Genomic DNA, 20,601 nt, shown 5'->3' on the forward strand with positions numbered 1-20,601 from the left:
GAAGAGAAGAGGAAGAGAAGAGAAGAGAAGAGAAGAGAAGAGAAGAGAAGAGAAGAGACAAATACTCTTTGACATCATTTGAGCCTCTGGATTCAGTCATGCCCGAAGGCAGTTTTACATGATTTCTCATAAACCATTCATCCCCCTCTCCCTCTTTATTGATTTGGTGGGCGTTCTGTCACTTACAACCTAAATAAACCAAACCAATACTCCTTGACCACGGGCTGGGTGGGTATCCTTTTTGGAATCTCACACGGCCCCTTCTCCTCTATTTTTGATTGTATCATAATGATCTTTTGTTTGGTCGTAGCTCCCGTTAAAGTCAAGGAGTAGTTGTACCTTGTTTACTGCTGTATCTCTAGCACCTAGACATGCCTGGCACATAATAGCACCTCAATGAATTCAATTTTAATTTCTTTTTAAAAAATTACAAACGAGCCCTAGCTGATTTGGCTCAGTGGATGGAGTGTCGGCCTGTGGACTGAGGGGTCCCGGGTTCCATTCTGGTTGGGGGTGTGTGCCTGGGTTTGCGGCTCAGTCCCTGGTGTGTGTGTGGGGGGGTGGGGGTGGGGGGCGTGCGGGAGGCGGCTGATCAGTGGTTCTCTCTTGTCATTGATGTTTCTATCTCTCCCTCTCCCTTCCAGTCTGAAATAAAAATGTATTTTTAAAAATGACAAACAGATTCATGAAAGCATATATACAAATACACACAAAACAATTGTATGGCTTTTCAATGTGTCCATATGGAAACACACAAATACAGTCTGGAAAGATACCACCTATGCATCATGGTGTAAGTTACCTTGCATCATGGTGGTTAGAAGAAGAATGTGCCTATGTATCAGTCATTATTAAAAATTAATTTAAAATGAAGCTTAACAAAAGCAGCAGGTGCTCTTTGTAATAGTGAATGTATACAGTTAAAAAAGTATAGTCAGAAGTGAGCTACCTTGCCCCTCCCAATAAATATTTGTTGATTGAAGAAATAAAAACCTTAAGTATAGTAGATGAATGATTGAATAAGAAAACAGTTTTATCCAAAGAGATCTCAATTTAAGGTAACCCTCTTCCCCCCGTCCCTCCCCAGGGGCCAGCTGGTTTCCCAGAAAGCCTAGGTCTTGGGCCAAGGTTTTATTCATTCTGGGATGGGCCCCTGTCTGGAGTCCTTTTTCCCTGGAACCACAGAGAATGACTCACAGGGTTTTGCTTTGACAACGAATCCCCTAGTGACCAGAGTGTCACCTCCTGTTCTGCAAACAGGTGGGTTCTGTGTAGATTCCCCAGGTTGGGGGTGGGGGTGGGGCTCCTGTGTGGCTGTGTGGCCAGTGGCTGATAGCTGATTCCCAAGACACAGCCTTCAGCAGACATGCAGTCCCATGTTGTAACAGTGTGGAGAGTCTGTTGGTTCAGACAGTGGGCTCAAGGTCTGGTCCTGCCAATTAACTTCTGGTGGGACCTCTCTCATCTATAAAATGAAAGAAGTCTGAAGCAGACCCTGGTGTTTGTTTATCTAATAACTGTCCTGCCCCTTCTTTCTTGTTTACAGAACCTTAGTTGGGGGGAAGGAGTGCATTGGGAGGCCATGCGTTTAAGAGAAAGGTTGGGCCTCTCCCCAACCCCAATGTTTCTGTGTCAAAGTGAGTACACACATGTGTGTATCTGTCTGCACACACACACGTACACACACACACACACACACACGTACACACACACAAACACACACACGCACACACACGCACATATAGTCGCGATAACTCCAAAACATTCACTTGCCTGTAATGGGTTTAGTCATGTGATAACACTCTTCTCCCCTCCTATTAGGCAAGTCATTTAATCTCTTTGTGCCTCAGTTTCTTCTTTAAAATGGGAATGATTCTTACATCCCAATGTTTGCGTCAGGGGTGAGGCTGGGGCCTCTGTTCACAGGGCCCCAGTGGATTTTATCAGCTAAACAAATTGGGAATGACCAGTTTGGGAGATTAATTCTAATCCCTGATTTTGCCCTTTACCATCTGGGCAAGTTCTCCTACTTCCACAGCCCTGATGTCCTCATCTGTGAAATGATGATATTACCAACCTCAGTAGATCGTAGCATGAATTAACAATGGTTCCCAACTGGGGGTGATTTTGTCCCTCAGAGGACACGTGGCAATGTCTGGACCAGTGTTCCCAACGTGGAGCACACCTCCATGGGAGGAAATTTGATTTTTAAGGGGGGCAATTCGAGAATGAGTTATTAACAGTGAATTTTTTGCATTTCTTATGGTTATAGGGTCCTCATATACAGTGTATAAATATATTGAAGTATGGTACCTATTTGCTTTGTTTGACAATGGACAGGTTATTTTGATTTTCTGAATTGTATAAATCATCCCATTCGATTGAATGCCTCATTGATTGTAATGTGACTATCCCATTGATTGTGATCTTACTGGTTTTAGAAAGCAAATTCCTCTGTACCTGGGAACCAGGACAGCACATTATCCCAAGACCTGAGGGTTCCAGATAATGTTTCCCCGTCAACTCAGTGGCCCCAAGACCCGAGGGCTCTAGATAATGTGTTTCTGTCAACTCAGAGGTCCAAAGACCCAAAACTATAAATAATCTTTGTAGATAACTAATCAGCTCAATCTCGCTTCTGTAACTGCTTTGTGCAAACCAGGGTCCTCATTCCAAACCCTGGGATGTAATCAATACCTTTGTGATTTTTGCCTATATAAGTATGGTTTTGCCACCATCTTATTACTATGAGATTTGGGAATGTCCCCTCATAGTCCCAGATTGCAATAAATGTGACTCTTTAATTCGACTTCTTGAGGTGTCCTTCTGTGATTCGCGGGGTACATTACAACAATATATTGTGACATTTATGCATTTCAGTTCTCTATTATATGTTTTGAAACTTTATTTGCTATTTTTCATATCACTTCATATTACTATTATTTTTAAAACAATTTTCTTAGTGATTTCTTCCTCAGGACTTCAGCTGTCCTTTCGTTCTTTTATTTCTCTCTTTCATGGATGCCATGCTCTTTGGAAGCTTGTTTAGACCAAGTTAATGGCCGTTTAGGCTTCCTCCACGTGAATAGGAGCTCACTTTTTGAATAGTAAGAATTACATGTCACAGGGGGGCATCAGGATTTTAGAGATGTTTAGGTGGGGCATGGCCAAGAAAAAGTTGGGAACCACTGGTCTAGACATTTTTGGCTGTTAGAACTGGGGGCTGGGAGTGAAAGGAGGGTGCTACTGTCTTTTAGTGAGTAGAGGCCAGAGGTGCTGCTAAATATCCTACAGTGCACAGGATGGACCCCACTGTAGAGAATTTATCTGGCCCCAGATGTCCCTGGTGCCAAGATTAAAAAACTCAGGTTAAAGTTATTAATGTGTTATGTGTTCTAAGGAGGGTGGAAGGCAAGGATAGTTTTCTACAAAGTTGCCCAAGATATAAAGGAGTTAAGTGAGGTGGTATGGAGAAGGTTGGAGAGTCAGAAAGAGGTATACTGTTCTGTGTAAGGGTGATGGGGAGAGTGGCCAGAATCTCCGTGTCTGACCCACTGGGAGAAGCCAGCTGACTAACCCTGACAACCCCATTGGTCAGATGATAGTCACATGATCACACCTAGTGTCAAGGGAGGCTGGGAAATGTAGTCTTTATTCTGGGTGCCCATGTACCCAGGTAAACTTGGGGTTTCTATTACTCATGAAGAAGAAAATGGATTGGAGGGATGGGTAACTGACAGTGTCTGCCACAATCAGCTACCATTTGTTGAGCTACTGCTGTGTACCAGATGCTTAACACCCTTTGTTCATGTAATTCTCACAACACTTAGGGGCAGATAAGAGTTATGATCCCCATCTTACAGATGAGGAAGCCAAAGTTTGAAGAGGACAAAGGACTACCCCAAAGTTACAAAGCTAGAAATGCTCGCACAAGATTGCCACTCAAGTTTCTGAATGTTACTCTGCCAATGCTTGGTTGATGGACTCGGATTGAGTGGGCCACCCAGTTGGCTCCCTAGATGAACAACTGTTTGTTTGGTCTGCCTAACATCAGTGCCTTCTTCTGATTACAGAGCCCCAGTTTTCTTTTGGGGAATATAGAAGATGCTATCAGTGCCCTGGCCATTGTCATAACCTTCAATGCACACTGGTCCAACCTTTATCTCTTTGAGGACTTTCTTAGGTCACCAGAGAGCAGTTTTTTCTTGCATGCTGGAATTTATGGGCAAAAACACTTCTGAGAGTAAGACGACTGACAGGAATTGGTAGATAAATCCCTCAGTACCCCAACCCTAAGATGGGACAACTCTGAGGTGCCTGATCTACACTGGCTCCCGGAGTTCCCTGATGGGAGTTAGCTCCAATGGTCTGCAGTGGTCACTTACTCAATCACACATCCTCTGTTCACTGCCTTCCCTTTCCTGTCTCATTCCCTCAAGTCCCTAATGGTGCTGCCTGGGATCACCACCCAAATAATCTACTTGTATCTCAAGTCCTTGTTTTGGGGTCTTCTTCTGGGCCAGCCCAAGCTAAGAGAGGAAACTATCCTCCCCATTCTCTGGTCTCTTTCTATGTAGTTACCCCATCCCAACTCCAGGGATGGACATGTGACTCAGATCTGACCAACCACACCACCATGACTCTTTAACTACTGTGATTGCTTCAGAGATTGCCATGTGACTCCAAGCAGGCCAAGGACAACTTCTTCCTGGATTTCTGTCGGAACAATTGAGAAAGAGGACATTTTTCTGCTATGGTCCCTAAACTTTAGAATGTTGGCTTGGGGGTCCACATTCTCCGAGAGTGAAGCCACCTCAGAGGATAGCAGTGTGGAGATGAAAAAGAGTAATTAGAGCCTGATGACTTTAAGTGTATCCCTGGTTCCATGGCAGTGTATGCATAATTTTAAATGTCATTTTTAGGCTGAGACGTCCTGGGCTCTGCTGTTCCCCACAGGCAGGACTACTTCCTATTTATTGCCTCCCTACCTGGCCCTTCAAAGCCACAGGATTTACAGTCTCTGGGTTTGGCAAGAAAACAGTTCTTGCCTAAGTATTACAAGTTGCTTTAGAAACATTGTGGAGCAAGGAGAGTTACCAAAGTTTAACGTTACCTTGCCGGTACTCGATTGAGAAATGAACTGCTTTCATTTCCTCAACTCAGTCATTAAGAAAGAATGAAAGGTATTTCCCTTGGTCCTTGCCAAGCAGCTAGCTGGGACTTTGTGAGTTTCTTTTACCTCCAGGCGCAATTAACTGGCCCCCCCCCCCCCCCCCCCCCCCCCCGCAAAGTCGCAGAGTCTCAGGTTGGGGTAAGCAAGACATCTAAACTGGGGGACCTGGAGGGACAGGTTCCTGGAGGAGCCCAGGTGACTCAATCACAATCTTTGGGGACCAGACCTGGGAATTTTCCTTTCAAACATGCTTCTCCAAAAGTTGAGAAACTTGGGATTCTTTTATTTGTAAATGACAGAAAACTCATTTGAAACTGGTTTATGCAAAAAAGGGTAATTTATTGGCTCTAGTAACTGAACACCCCGGCCGTGACTTAAATGACTGAAGAGTTCTGTCGGGCTTTAGGCCTGGCTGGATCCATGAACCCAAATGAGGTTGCCAGACACTGTCTTGCCATCTCCTGGTTTGCTGTTCAGTGAGTTGGCTCCATTCTCAGTCTCCACTTGACAAGATGGCAACCAGTAGCTCCAGACCTGCATCCTACCAGGTACAGTAGTTCCCTCTTATCCACGGGGAGTATTTTCCAAGACTCTCAGTGGATGCCTGAAACCTTGGATTATCCCAAACCCTGTACACACTCTGCTTTTTCCTCTACGTGCGTACCTTTTCACTTAAAGGGAGTGGTTTATGGATGGCACAAGATTTTATATGACTCTCAGAATGGTACACAATTTAAAACTGAGAAAGTGTTTTTCTGGAAATTTCCATTTAATATATATATATATATATATTTTTAAATATATTTTATTGATTTTTTACAGAGAGGAAGGGAGAGAGATAGAGAGTTAGAAACATCAACGAGAGATAAACATCGATCAGCTGCCTCCTGCACATCTCCCACTGGGGATGTGCCCGCAAACCAGGTACATGCCCTTGACCAGAATCGAACCTGGGACCTTTCAGTCCGCAGGCCGACGCTCTATCCACTGAGCCAAACTGGTTTCGGCTCCATTTAATATTTTTGGGCCACAGTTGACCACGGGTAACTGAAACTGTGGAAAGCAAACCGCAGATAAGAGGGGACTACTGTACAAGTCTGGTGGGAAAGAAAATTGTTTCCTGGAAACTCTGCTGAAGTTCTAGCATGTACTCTGATTGAACTAACTTAAGTTATCGGCCATCTCGGAACCAATCAACTGTCACTCAAGGCAGGCAATGCTCTGATTGGCCTGGTCACATACCTGTTGGAGTAGGAACAGCCTCACCTGAACTTCAGGGACTGAAAGTCTGTGAGGTGAAGTTCCCCTATTATATACTGGGTGGTGTGAGTAAACAGGGTGAATGAATGCTGGACAGGCAAGGACAACTGATGTCCAGCATAGAGTACCTGTCTAGGCCATAAACCTCAGGGGCTCTGGGCTTCTTGGCACCCTTTTTGGGTCTTTGGTCCAGATCATAAAAGGAGAACCAAGGTCCCCACTCAAGAGACCACCAGAGCCATAAAGCAGACTCTGTTGATTGCTAATTCCCCTTTTCCTTGCCAGTGGAACCTAATTCTGGGTGGTAAGGAACAATTATGCCAGGCCCAAGGAGTGAAATCTGATTGGTATAAGTCAGACATGGCAAGCTTGTCTCCCTTTGTCTTCTTGTTGGGGTAACATGGGACCCAGTCCTGGCCAATGAGGTAGCTGGGGTAGTCTGCTGAGGACTTCCGGGAAGCATTCTTCTCCCTGTTCAAAGAAAGAGAAGATTTCTCTCCCAAGCCCCTTTCTGTTGCACCCTCATTCTCCCACCCTTTGGACACTGTTGTTTTAGAATGTGACATTTGGAGCTACAGCAGTCATTTTGAGACCATGAAGGAAAGGCCAAGAAATCCTTGAGAAACGAATATTAAGATGTTAAAATATCTGAGAAAGCCTACCTATTGATTTTTTTTTTTACCTGAGATAGTAAGTGTCCTAGTCACTTAAGGCCCTCTTAAATGAGTGCCCGGTTACCTGCAGCCCAAAGCACCCTCATGGACCCACTCCAGACTGTCACAGTTGAAGGCAGAGAGGGCAGAACAAAAAAGGCTGCCACTTCTCAGGAATTATTCTGGTTCTGAAGCTTGTCAGGCCTCTTCTACTCTCCTCTCTGAATGTTCTATTATGAAGCTCTTGCACATGATAAACATTAATAATTCACCAGGACCCTACGACCATGGATTGAGTTTTGTAAACTCCCTTGTAAGTCAGAAAGTTGCCCGAAGCCCTGTGCAGTCATTTACAACCCACGGGGTAAGAGGGCTGGCCTAAGAGTCTGGTCTCTAACATCTTTACCTTTGTTTTTTAAATGTTTTATTTGTTGATATCAAACTTACAAAAAAGTTGGGCAAATAAAAGAGGACAAAAAAAAAAAAACCCCACCTATATACCCTTCACCAGATGTATCTATAGTTAATATTTTATTTTATGTTATCATTCTGTCTGTGTGTTTAATTTTGAACCATTTGTGCATAAGTTACATATATCATGTCTCCTTACTATTACATAGTTCAGTATGTATTCACTAAGAATAGGAATATTACCTTACATGCCCCCAGTAGAGTTGCCAACCTCAGTACCTTTAACTCTGATAAAATTATTTAATCTATCGTTTCTACCATGGTATTCCAATTGTGTTAATTGATCCAATAATGTCCTTAAGTTTTTCCCCCTCAGGTACAAGATCCAGTTTAGGGTCAGACACTGCATTTAGTTGTCATGTCTCTTTAGTCTCCTATAATCTGGAATATTTTACAGCCTTTCTTTGTCTTTTATGACATTGACATGTTTGAATAGTACTTCCCCCTCCCCCACCACCCTTTGTCTTTTTTTTTTTTTTTTTTTAAACAACACTGTTTCTCAGTTTGGATTTGTCTGCTATTTTCTCACGAGCAGATTCAGTGTAGACATTCTCAACCTGGCCACTGATTGTGATTCTAATAGAACCTAGTCATACGACCCTGAGTAAATTACACCTCCTCTTTGAGCCTCATTTTCCCTATCTGTAACAAAAAAAAAGCTTGGATTAAATGATTAAACTTTTCATATGACACTAACCCTCTAAATTCTTTTCTTTTTTTTTCTTCTAAAAGGTAAGAGTAAATAAAAGAAAGTAATAATAAAGTAAAGTGCCACTGCCAATTTGGGATCCATTCATTCAATAGATGTTTACTGTTCACCCATAGCAACCAGGACACTTTCAATAGGAAGGTTCAAAAATCCAACTCATACTCACTTGAGCTACAACAAGGAAAAGTCCAGAAATAGGTTTAGCTTCAGGACAAGCTGGATGCAGATGCTCAAGTGATGTCACATGGAATCTGTGCCTCTCCCTTTCCTCTGCTTTCCTCTCTGTTGGCTTTATTCTCAGGTAGGCCCATTACATATTGTGGCAAGATAATCTTCAGCAGTATCAGCAATACCAGTGGAAAGATTGCTTCTGTTTTCCATTGTTTCAGCAAAAATCCTGGGTCAGGCTCTCATTGGCCAGAACTGGATTATATGCCCATGGCTGTACCAATCACTGTGGATGGGAGGGGAAAGATTGCTTCTGCTTTCCATTGTTACAGCAAAAATCCTGGATCAGCCTCCACCCCCAAAGCCAGGAGGTGGTGTCTGCTCCTGGACTGTGTATTGGTTAGGGCAGTAGTGTCACTGTGCATGACTATCCCACAGGGTAAGGGATTTATTACAGGAAGTAGACTTCCCACAATTATGGGAGGAGTGGGGAAGTGAAGGCTCATAAGAGGACTTGGAAGATCAGAGAGGAATCACTGGTCAAACTGAGGAACAAACTGTGCCCAGCTACAGAAATGAAACCGCAAAAGAGAATTGGCTCACGGAGAGGTCTATAGGAGCAGTTGCTTCTGTAAATGTACAGACAAGCATCTGGTCAGGAACCCAAGGCAGCTTTTGGTCAGCAGGGCCACTGGTTAAAAAAAAAGAAGAAAAAAGAGCTGGAAGTGGAATAGTTGAGAGCAAAGACAAATTCACCAGTCATGAAAAAACAGACAGTTACAATCTAGTTTGATAAGTGTTGTAATAGAAACAAGCAAAAGGTGCAATGGGAGTCCCCAGGGTTAATGGAATCCAGTCTAGAAATCAAGGAAGGCTTCCTGGAGGAGGCATTTGACCTGAGATCTGAAAAATGAAGAGAGAGCCAGATGAAATGAGGGAAGAAGAGAGGAGAGGAAATAGCACTGCAAAAATCTAGAGGTGAAATAGGATATGTGAGAACTAGAAGTTCAGTCTGGTTGGGGTCTAAGTAAGGATGGTCAGGGTTGATGCAAGGGGCCAGCAAGGGCCGGATTGCAGGTCTTTATAACAAGGAGTTTGGACCCTGCCCTAAGAGCAATGGGGAATCTTAGAAGGATATGAATCAAGGGAGAAGTAAGTGTCATATTTAGGTGTTGACAATTTGGAGGTGGGAGGATTTTCTAAGCGTCTCCCTTCTAGGAAAAGTCCAAATACTTCCATTGGAACAACAAAAAGATTGGAGGTTGGCAGCTTCAAAGTTGTTGCAGTGGTTCCTGGTGTTCTCAAGGACCCGGGCTCTTCTCATTGTTCCGCTCTGTCATCTCCAGCAGCTGGCTTTTGGCCTCAGACTCAACACTTGTGACAGCTGCTGCAGTGCCACATATCATGTGATCACGGGATATTGATCAAAGAAAGAAGGGAGGGGCATGAGCCAAGGGCTCTCACCATGTGAAGCTCTATGTATCTTATTAGTAAAGAGAACTCCCTGACTTCTCCTGACCTTTCATTGGATCATGTGCCCATTCTGGACCAATCGTTGCTAAAAGGGAATGGATTACTGCTCCCATGTAAGATAGATCATTATTTATCTGCTGGGACTGGAGGAAAACCCACCCTCAAAGATCAAGGGATTTCTACCCCGTAAGCTGAACGCTAAATCAAGGCTCTTTGGACTGTTATGTTTTGTGAAAAATATGGGAGGAAGCCAAATGGCTCAAGGGAGCCTCGGGCGGGAGTGCAGCTCTGACAAAGTCTTGGTCAAGTCAATGCGGAGCTCCCACAACATAGACTGCCCTTAACCCCCACTGTCCTCAGTCATTGGCGGGAGGCTGCTCAGGATGACCTTGGTCTTGGCTTGAAAGTTGAGATAGATCTCAAAGATGCTGTATCTGGAGGCTGTCAGCTAACAGCACTCTTCACAGGAGAATAGCAAGCTCTTCTTGGAAAGCTGTGCCCCCCCCCACCCCCCGCCCCAGGGCTGCCCAGTATCTGGCCATCTTGCCCAAGGAAGTCAACCTTGAGATGACATATCCATTTTTGCCCTGACCAGCATCCGGTTTCACAGAAGGAGTCAGAAAACCAATTGAGAGACTAGGCTCAATTCAAAAATTCAGTTTCATTTTTTTTAAAAAACACCCCCCCCCCGAATATTTTCGTTATAGTAAAATTAGAATAATTTTCCACCATTGAAAAGATGATATAAGCTCTAGCTGGTTTGGCTCAGCAGATAGAGCGTCAGCCTGTGGACCAAAAGGACCTAGATTTGATTCCGGTCAAGGGCATGTATCTCAGTTGCAGGCTCCTCCCCAGCCCGAGCCCTGGTTGGGGCTCATGCAGGAGGCAACCAATCGATATGTTTCTTTCACATCGATATTCCTCTCTGTCTTTCCCTCTCTCTTCCACTCTCTCTAAAAATCGATGGAAATTATCCTTGAGTGAGGATAAAAAAAGAAAGAAAGAAAAGATGATATTAATAAGATCATAATAGCTAACATTTATGGAGTGGTGATTGTGTGCCAGGCACTGTTATAGACAACTCATATCCATTAGCTCATTTAATCCCAACACTGCTGCTTGAGGAAGTTACTTAGCTCCTTTACGTCCCACTTTGCTCATATGCCTAGTGGGGAGACACAATAAATTAACCACATGGGGTTGTTCTGCGGATTCAGAGTTAATCCATGTGAGGTGCTTGGAACATTGCCTGGTTCAAATAAATGCTTAATAGAGAGTAGCTTTTGTTGTTGTTGTTGTTAATCCTCACCAGAGGATTTTTTTTTTCTCCATTGGTTTTTAGAGAGAGTGGAAGAACGGAGAGGGGAGGGAGGGAGAGATAGAGAAAGAAAGAAGAAAACATTGATGTGAAAAACACATTGATTGGTTGCCTCATGCCTCATGAAGTCACCCGACAAGGCTGGGGATCAAACCTGCAATCCAGGTACGTTGCCCTTGACCAGGAATCGAACCAGTGACCCTTTCATGCGGACTGATGCTCTAACCACTTAGCGACACCTGCTAGGGCAAGAGTAACTATTATTTTCATTTCTTTATCTGCAATTCTAAAATTTATTTTTAAAAGCTATGAAAGCCAACAATTTCCCAGAAGTCTGGCACCAAAACTTATCTGGGAGCAAACCTTCACCTTTTCTGAGGCTCTTTATTGTCTTGTTGAACCCACTTAGTGTGACTATTCCTGTGTTTCGTATCAATGTGTTTGATGATGAGATGCTATAACATATATGGCATATATCCCACATTGCTTTTCTAAAACCTAAACATTTCTAAATTTGGAAACACTGATTCCTGATAAGAGACTGTGGACTCGTGGCAACTCTCAGGTGGGTGCTATTAAAATCCTTATTTTATGGAAGAGAAAACTGAAGCTCAGAGTCATTTTATCCTTATCCAGGGCCACCTAGCTAAGGGGTGTGAGAGAGAGGTTGTGAACCCAAGGCAGACAGATTCCAGAGCTGCTGTTGTGGGGGAAATTTGTTCTTAAAATAGATTCCTTTATTGCAAGACTTTCCAGAGTCTTTAACCTGCTAACATGCTCTGTAAATCTCCGGGAGAGGGTTAGAAAATGCAGCATTCTCCAGACGCACAGACTGTGGATGTCAAGGTCGTTTTCCAGAGGGGCTCCTCCAGTGCTAACACCGAGGACCAGGGAGGCCCCTTGGAGGAGATAAGGGCCCCTGGGCAGACCAGGAGCATAACGGGGCCAAACTGAGCACACACAGGCAGACAGGGAAATCCCTAGCGACTCCCACCCTGTCACCAATTGACTTCATGTGACTTTGGAAAAAACCCTACCTCCAGACTTGTAAAGCAAATGGCAAAGCCATCTTTGAGGTCCCTTAGCTCGCCAACAGCATTTTCTCTACCGTCTTTGAAGAAAAGCAGGCAGGCTGGCACATCTGAAGCAGACATTCAGAGAAACTTCAAGAGGGTGCAGCTGGTGCCAGGTTGCTGGAAATCCTTTGAAACGCCAGGCGGGGCTGACTGAGCTGTTCAGTGGCGGGAACACAGGCAGGAAAAATTCTGACTGTCCCTGGAGCTCTACAATGCTGTCCCAGATCACCTTCCAACTCTTTAGTAACTAAACTCATCAACAACCTTTCTTTTTTCGCTGTCCCAACAGCCTCTCTGAGACGATTTCAGCAAGGGCCAGGCTTGCCAGATTCAATTTATTTCATGCACTTAAAAGAAATGTAAAACTCAATTGTTCTGCTGACTTTGGGAATTTTGCCTTCTAATTTTTGAAATGGTGAAAGCTGATCCAAGATAAGCAGAATTCAGACAAAATCGAAATATCCAGAAAACGTAAGTCTTCCCCTCATCATTACTAGTTTTGCATCTCTCCTTCCAGGTGAACTCTAATTAGACATGCATCAGCATATACAGTTGTATCTGTGGGGATGCTTTTGGGTGCAAGTAAATAATATCCAATCTACACAGATATGACTGACATAGAAGATATTTGCATGTAGCGTTTCAAAGTTGGTTCATTTAAGGGAGCAGTATCTATCATCAAGGGTCCAGATTCTCCCCCTCTCTCTGTTCTGGTCTCCATGACCTCTGAGCTTTCACCTTTGTGTCTCAGTATTGGGTCAGTCAGTAGTGTAGGCAGGAGAAGTATCCTGGAAGCCACTCCCATGCCAGGACAGCAGGCAGTACCTTCACTGGGCACTTAAGAGATTGTGAGTGCCATGGTGACAGCCACTAAGCCCAAAATGAATGGATTCCCCAATTTAGCTTCTCTTTAGCTCTTGCCCTGGCTTCCCAATGCCACCTGCTGCCAGGGCAGGGAATGCGGGGAGTTGATGTTTTTGGTGGTTGCAATTAAAATACCTTAATTTTGCTGTTCTAGTCAAGTAATCACGTGACTCTGTGGACATATTCAAAAAGTCTGGGCAATTGAGGAGCCCTGAACTCTTGTTTCGTTCTTGTCACAGTAGAGCTACCTCCAGATTTAAGGAAAGCAGGACCAGACTGGGCCATGGAATGGATGTAAAATGTGAGTTTAAGAGAGAAATTGAGAGTGATTCTAATGAGCATTTGGGCTTGAGCAACCAAGGGTTCAGTAAGGAAGAAAAGATTCTGGGGGCAGGAATCCCAAGTTCAATTCTAACCATGTTAAATTTGAGATTTCTATTAGACATCAATAAGTAACAGGCATTTATTACCTTCAGACTTCTTGATGAGTAATTCATACATTTGTAAGTTGTTGCACCTATAGCCAAAAGTACCCCAACAGATACAATATAGGCATATATATGTATATTAGTATATATACAGTTGTATATATGTATATTTATATATAGGTATCTATTACCTACCTACCTATTATCTATTTGTGATGCATGCATTCAGGGGGTGGGGAGACTAGCAGCTGTGGAATGGGGGTTGGGGGGAAACTAAAAGACTTACTTTTTCTGGATAATTTTATTTTACTTAAACAAGGAAATGGAGGCTCAGATGTAAGTTGCCTGAGATCATACAGTGAGTGGGTGACAGGGCTGCCATTTGAAAAGAGGTTGGCCTGGCCTCAGAGTCCAACTCCTTCTACTCTAACACACTCTCTCCTAATGGAGCTAGAAAGGGAAATGAGTTCTTCCAGGAAAAGCGCTGGTCTTCTCGCTGGCCTCTCCCTGGGCTGGCTCCTCGGAGTGCCTCACTGTGGCATCTCCTGTGGCTGAACATCAATAACTGCCTGAAGGGATTCCTGTCTGTGGCTAGAAAAGGCTGTGTGCACGCTCCTTCCCTCTGATATCAAACCCGCAAAGACTATGGCTACAGCTGCAGTGACATTGGTCCCAGAAGGTCCCCAGACTACCCACCTGTCCCAAATGGATGGATTTCTCCTCCTTCCTTTACTTAAAGATTAGAGCTGCTTGGGATCCCTGTTGGAGAAGCCCAGTTCTGTCACCACTGATGGAGCTATGTGTTCTTGGACGAGTTACTTGCCTTCTCTGTGCCTCGGTTTCCTCATCTGCAAAATAATATTAAAAACAGTAGCTATCTCACAGGATTGTCATGAAGGTTCAGTGAGTCAGCAGATGGAAAGTATGGGGTTTTCTATCTACCTGGCTCATCATTCGTCTACCTGCATGGCTCCTACTTCACACATTCCCTCCCTCGGGTCTTAGCACCTGGGATGTTTTTCAGGTCTTCCAGAAACAGTACCTTGATTTTCCCTCTCTCCTACTTTCTCTCCATGGTGCTCAGCAAAGCTGATTCCATCTCCACCTGGCTCTGTGCCAGCCCAGCCACAGTATTTTACGGTATCTTCTGAGCGTGATAAGTGATTGGTTCAGAAATGGACACATGACCCTGTTAGAACCAATGGGACTTCCTTCTGGGATGTTTTGTTGACAGCAGTGAGAAGAGATTCTCTTTGCCCTGTAGCTGCTGAGAGGGCTGGAGCCACTGGTGCCATCTTGTCCCAGGAGGAGAGGCTCACTGCTGAGAGAGAGGGAATGTATCTGGGGCACTATTTTAGCCCTTGGATCCAGCTCTGCTTGAAGCTGAGACTTGAAGCTAGTCTTTTCAATTAAATTGGCCAATCAACTTTTTTTTGCTTAAACCAATTTTAGTTGCATTTCTGTCACTTACGCTCTTATTAATACTCCTCACAGTGAGATCCTCCTTTTCACTTGAGCAAGTTTGAATGGGTTCTGTCACTTATGATCTAAAGATCTTGGACTAGAATTAAGGATTGAGCCTCTGTTCTGATGACCGAGCTTCCGCTCAATTTCCAATGACTCTGTAGGTTCCAAGTTTTTGGCCTTACTTCCTTTTACTGACTTGCTCTTTTGAGAACTTGCCTGAGAATAAGAGAAGTGGGACCTCCCGGTCATCAAGTGATTACAATACGAATAATCGCAGCTGTCCTGTGAGGACGTTAATATAATCAGCAAGAAGTGAGAAGAGGATCAATGGAGGTAGGGCTGTACAGATGAGGAAACTGAGGCCCAAGTCACTGGTAAAGTGACTTGCCCAATATTATCCACCTGGTACAGTGGTTCTCAACCTTCCTAATGCCGCGACCGTTTAATACAGTTCCTCATGTTGTGGTGACCCCCAATTCCATTGTTACAAATTGAACATAATGAAAGCATAGTGATTAATCACAAAAACAATATGTAATTATATATGTGTTTTCCGATGGTCTTAGGCGGCCCCTGTGAAAGGGTCGTTCGACCCCCAAAGGGGTCGCGACCCACAGGTTGAGAACCGCTGACCTAAGTACATCAGTGAGCTGGGATTTGAACGCTGATCCGTATGACTTCAAAGCTGGCCTTTAACCACCACCTCGACTGCTCAGCAGCTAGAGCGTGCCCAGGCACAACCACGGTCTCAATGATATGCATCTAAAGTCCCCAAGTTTACGTTCTTCGACCTGCAAGTTCCAGGTCTAGGTGTTTATCTTAAGAAGCTGAAGTTGTGCTTCACAACATGGAAAGTGAAAGACTGGAGACAACCTAAATGTCTTTGAATGGGGATTAGGTAAAGTATGATGTGGTAAATTGTGCTAGGAAAAGCTATATATGTTTCAGGTTAAGGGTGAAAGTCATAGGCTCTAAAATCAGACTGTCTTGAGTTCAGATTCTGACTCTGCTGTTTATTAGGTGTATGCTCTTAGTTAATTTACTTGACCACTATGAACTCTACTTTCTTCTTCTGTAAAATGGGCATAATATTAGTTCCCACCACAGAACATTCTTAGGAATATTAAATGAGTTAAAACATAAAGTGCTTAAAAATATCACATGAGCCCTAGCTGGTTTGGCTCAGTGGATAGAGCGTCGGCCTACAGACTGAAGGGTCCCCAGTTCGATTCCAGTCAAGGGCACATGCCCGGGTTGCGGGCTCAATTCCACACCGGTAGGGGGTGTACAGGAGGCAGCCGATCAATGATGCTCTCTCATCATGGATGTGTCTATCTCATTCCCTCTCCCTCCTCTCTGAAATTAATAAAATATATATCTTAAAAAACATATAGAGAGGAAGGGAGAGGGAAAGAGATAGAAACATCAATGATGAGAGAGCATCATTGATCGGCTGCCTCCTGCACGCCCCCTACTGGGAATCGAGCCCGAAACCCGGGCTTGTGCCCTTGACCGGAATCAAACCGGGGACCCTTCAGTCCGTAGGCTGATGCTCTACTCACTGAGCTAAACCGGCTAGGGCACTAAAAATATATATTTTTAAAATCACATGAGTGGTAGTAAATATGGGCTCTGGAATTAGGTTCTCTGGGTGAGGGTCCTCTTCCTGCTGTTTACTTAACCTCTCTCTGCCTTTTCTTTCCTTATCTGTAAAATGCGCTTAAGAATAGGATTATTGTGATCAATTAACACATGCATACAAATAAAGTGTTTAGGACAGGGTCTAGCACATAGCAAGGACTTAATAAATGTTAGTTTTTATTATTTTAGCTGCTGAAATCTTACGGGGTCACTCAATTATCCTAACTTTTCCAAATTCTGTGAGTTCTTTTCAATATAATTGGTAATGGTTTAGAGCTCATATATGAGCAAGGTATTGTACTAAGCCCACTGGCTCTATTTTTGTTTTTACCTTGGGAGATTCATGTTTTATTTTTCCAGTGACATTTCCACAGTTGAATATAAATTAAAGGCTTGTTTGCATACCAAAGCCAGGTCCCCTGGGTGGACACCACCTTGTTTGAATGGCTCTCAGGCTAAGACTGTTTTTTACATTTGTAAATAAATGGTTTTTAAAAAAATCAAAGAATGATACTTTGTGACATGCAAAAATTACATGAAATTCAGATTTCAGTGTACAAAAAAATAGTTTTATTGGCACATGGCCACATCGATTTATTTTTGTTTTTTGTTTGTTAATCCTCACCCGAGGATATTTTTTCCATTGATTTTTAGAGAGAGTGGAAGGGAGGGAGAAGAGAAGAGAAGAGAAGAGAAGAGAGAGAGAGAGAGAGAGAGAGAGAGAGAGAGAGAGAGAGAGAAACATCAATGTGAAAGAGACACATCGATTGATTGCCTTCTGCAGGTGCCCGACTGGGGCAGGGGATCGAATCTGCAAATCTTCGGTGCTCTACTGCTGAGCAACACCAACCGGGGTTCAACTTGTTTTCTTATTGAATCTGGTTGCTTTGGCCTCTAACAGCAGAGTTGAGTTGTGACAGAGACCCTGTGGCCCACAAAGGCTAGGATATTTGCAAGGTTTGTGGACCCCTGTCTTATTTAACTGTTATAACATTTTTTATCCCTTTGTACTAATGGGAAGACTGGGAGGTTATGCCACACCCAGGGTCACACAGCAGGAAAAGCTTGTCTTCGAATCCATGTATCCTGGCTTCTGAGTTCAAGGCGTGACCCCCCTTGCTAGCTACCTCTGTTCCGGGGAATCCCCTAGCTTATGGCCCATCAGCCTGTTACAGCAGAGGCCGGTCCAGCGTGAGAGCGGCAATGTCTCCTCAGATGGCCTCGCAGGGAGCCTTGCCAGGCTCTTTCTTTCCTCTGGAACCCAGCCTAGCTCACACAGGCCACTCTGTGAGGCTGTGGGCAGGAGGCCTCTCTCGCCAGCAGTGTTCAGTTACCCCAGTGACATTCAATTGTTCCTAAGAGAGGAGGCCCATTTTTGGCAGCTCGTAGACCTGGATTCCAGGAAGCTCTGCCTGACTCCTTTTCTGTTTGTTTCCAATCAGCCAGTCCCTCTGTATCACTTTCCACTGGGTTGCGTAAGTCCGCCTGCTGCTCTCTCTCACTATCTATCTTGCTGTCATCTCTATACCACTCTGAACTCATCACCGGCCAGGGAGGAAGACATGTGACCTTCAAGGGAAAGGGGCAAGACAGAGGGCATGTCAGCAGGTGTTTATTGCTGCCCACATAGACCCGAATGGCAGCTTGGCCCAGCTCCAAAGTTTCCAGGGATGGGTGTCTTACACTAGACTTGGGCTCCCAGGGTCTCAGCCCTGAAAAGAAATGCCTGGGGTGGCAGTTCAGCCCTGTGGATGAAAGACCCATGTCTGTGTATATACACGGGCACAACCTCGTGACCCTCTGCAGCGTAGTTCGGCCGGAGCTAGGAAAACCGAAATTAAACAAGCAACTCTGGAGGCAACTGCCTGAGTTCAAATCCTGACTCTGCCCCTTCCTGGCTGTGTGATTTGGGGCAAATTACTGAGTCTCTGTGTGCCTCAGTTTCTGCATTCGTATTATGGAGATAATAATAAAACTTCCCTTATTAGACTGTAATAAGAATGGGATCATTGTAAATGGCGTAGTACAATGTCTGGCACATAATAAAGGCTCAATAAATATAAGTGATTATGATAATAATAATAACTTTATTATTGATATTCACCAGAGAGAAAAGGTCATATATGTGTCCAAGAAGATATGAATAGTAATATTAATTACAGTGACAGGTTGAAAACCATCTAAATGTCTCTCAATAGAGAATAGCTAAGCAAATTATGGCATACCTACACTATGGAATTCCAGGCAGCAGTTATAAAGGATGAAGCAGATCTATCTGGCCTGATATAAAAAGACTTCCAAAGTACAGTGTTCAGTGAAAAATAAGCGAGAAGCAGAAGCATACACAAAGCATGAAAATTTATGTAAAACGTAAAAATGCAAAACAGTCTCTGAGTAATGTATACAGCACCGTCGGGTACAGCTGTCACATTTAAATGTAAATTAATTAAAATGAAATAAAATTTAAAATCCAGCTCCTTGGGGGCATCAGCCATACTTCAGGTGTCCAATAGTCACACATGGCTAGTGGCTAGTGCAGTGGTTCTCAACCTTCTGGCCCTTTAAATACAGTTCCTCATGTTGTGACCCAACCATAAAATTATTTTCGTTGCTACTTCATAACTGTAATGTTGCTACTGTTATGAATCGTAATGTAAATATCTGATATGCAGGATGGTCTTAGGCGACCCCTGTGAAAGGGTTGTTCGACTGCCAAAGGGGTCGCGACCCACAGGTTGAGAACCGCTGGGCTAGTGGATTAGACAGTGCAGATATAGAGTCTCTTCATCACTGTGGAACTTTTTACTGGGTGGTGCTGGTACAGATGGATAAAAATGCCAAATGGTAAAAAGCACTTATTCTGTTTCAGGCACTATCTTCACACTGGGACCACAATTATGAATAAAAAATGGCACAAATCCCTGCGCTGTTGGCGTTCTGCGTCCAGTGGGTGCTGTGTCAAGTAGAAATGAGTGCTTTGGTGAAAAATAGAGCCGGGGATATGGATAAAGAATGTTGGCAGCCCTGGCCGGCTTGGCTCAGTGGATAGAGCATCGGCCTGCGGACTGAAGGGTCCCAGGTTCGATTCCGACCGAGGGCGCATGACTGGGTTGTGGGCTTGTTCCCCAGTAGGGGGTGTGCAGGAGGCAGCCAATCAATGGTTCTCTCTCATCATTGATGTTTCTCTCTCTCTCTCTCCTTCTCCCTTCCTCTCTGAAATCAATAAAGAAATATATATATTTTTAAAAAAGAATGTTGGCAGATGGCACAGGGGTGATCATTAAAGACATTTTTTTTACTTACCTGCATTATTTTTTTTTAAATGAGGAGACCGCTTTTCTTGTGTAATTAAACATTTATAGAAGGAAATAGAAGTACCTCAACCCTGGAGGGAGAAAACCTGGATTCCTGACCCGGTTCTGTCCCTAACTCGTGTGCCCTGTGCCTTAACCTTTCTGGTCCCCCATTTATTTATCCCAAGGTGCATTAGACGTGGGCTCTGAGGCCCCTCTGTCCTGTGTTTGGATGCTTCCACAAGTCTCTGCACCTGTCCAGGAAGCCCAGGGATCATTGGAGCCTTTTGGGGGTGTTTAACATGTAAAGGTTCTGCAGAGGGGAATGGGGGGAGGCGAGGGGGTGGGAAGAACCCCTCTCCCCTAGTCAGCAACGACTGGAATTTCCAGCAAACTTTGCCTGTGCACCCAGGCTAAACCAACAAAGAATTCCTGAGAAATTCCTGTTAACAGTGGTGCAGCTAGACACTTTGTAATAATAGCTAGTACTGATTGGGCACTGACCATGCTCCGGGCCTTCTTTCTGTGGAATAATTCATTTAATGCTCATGACAACTCTATGGAGGTGGGTACAATTTATCAAGCCCATTTTACAGATGCATAAAAC

The sequence above is a fragment of the Myotis lucifugus genome, unplaced genomic scaffold, assembly GCF_000147115.1.
Source record: "Myotis lucifugus unplaced genomic scaffold, Myoluc2.0 scaffold_215, whole genome shotgun sequence".
NCBI lineage: Eukaryota > Metazoa > Chordata > Mammalia > Chiroptera > Vespertilionidae > Myotis > Myotis lucifugus.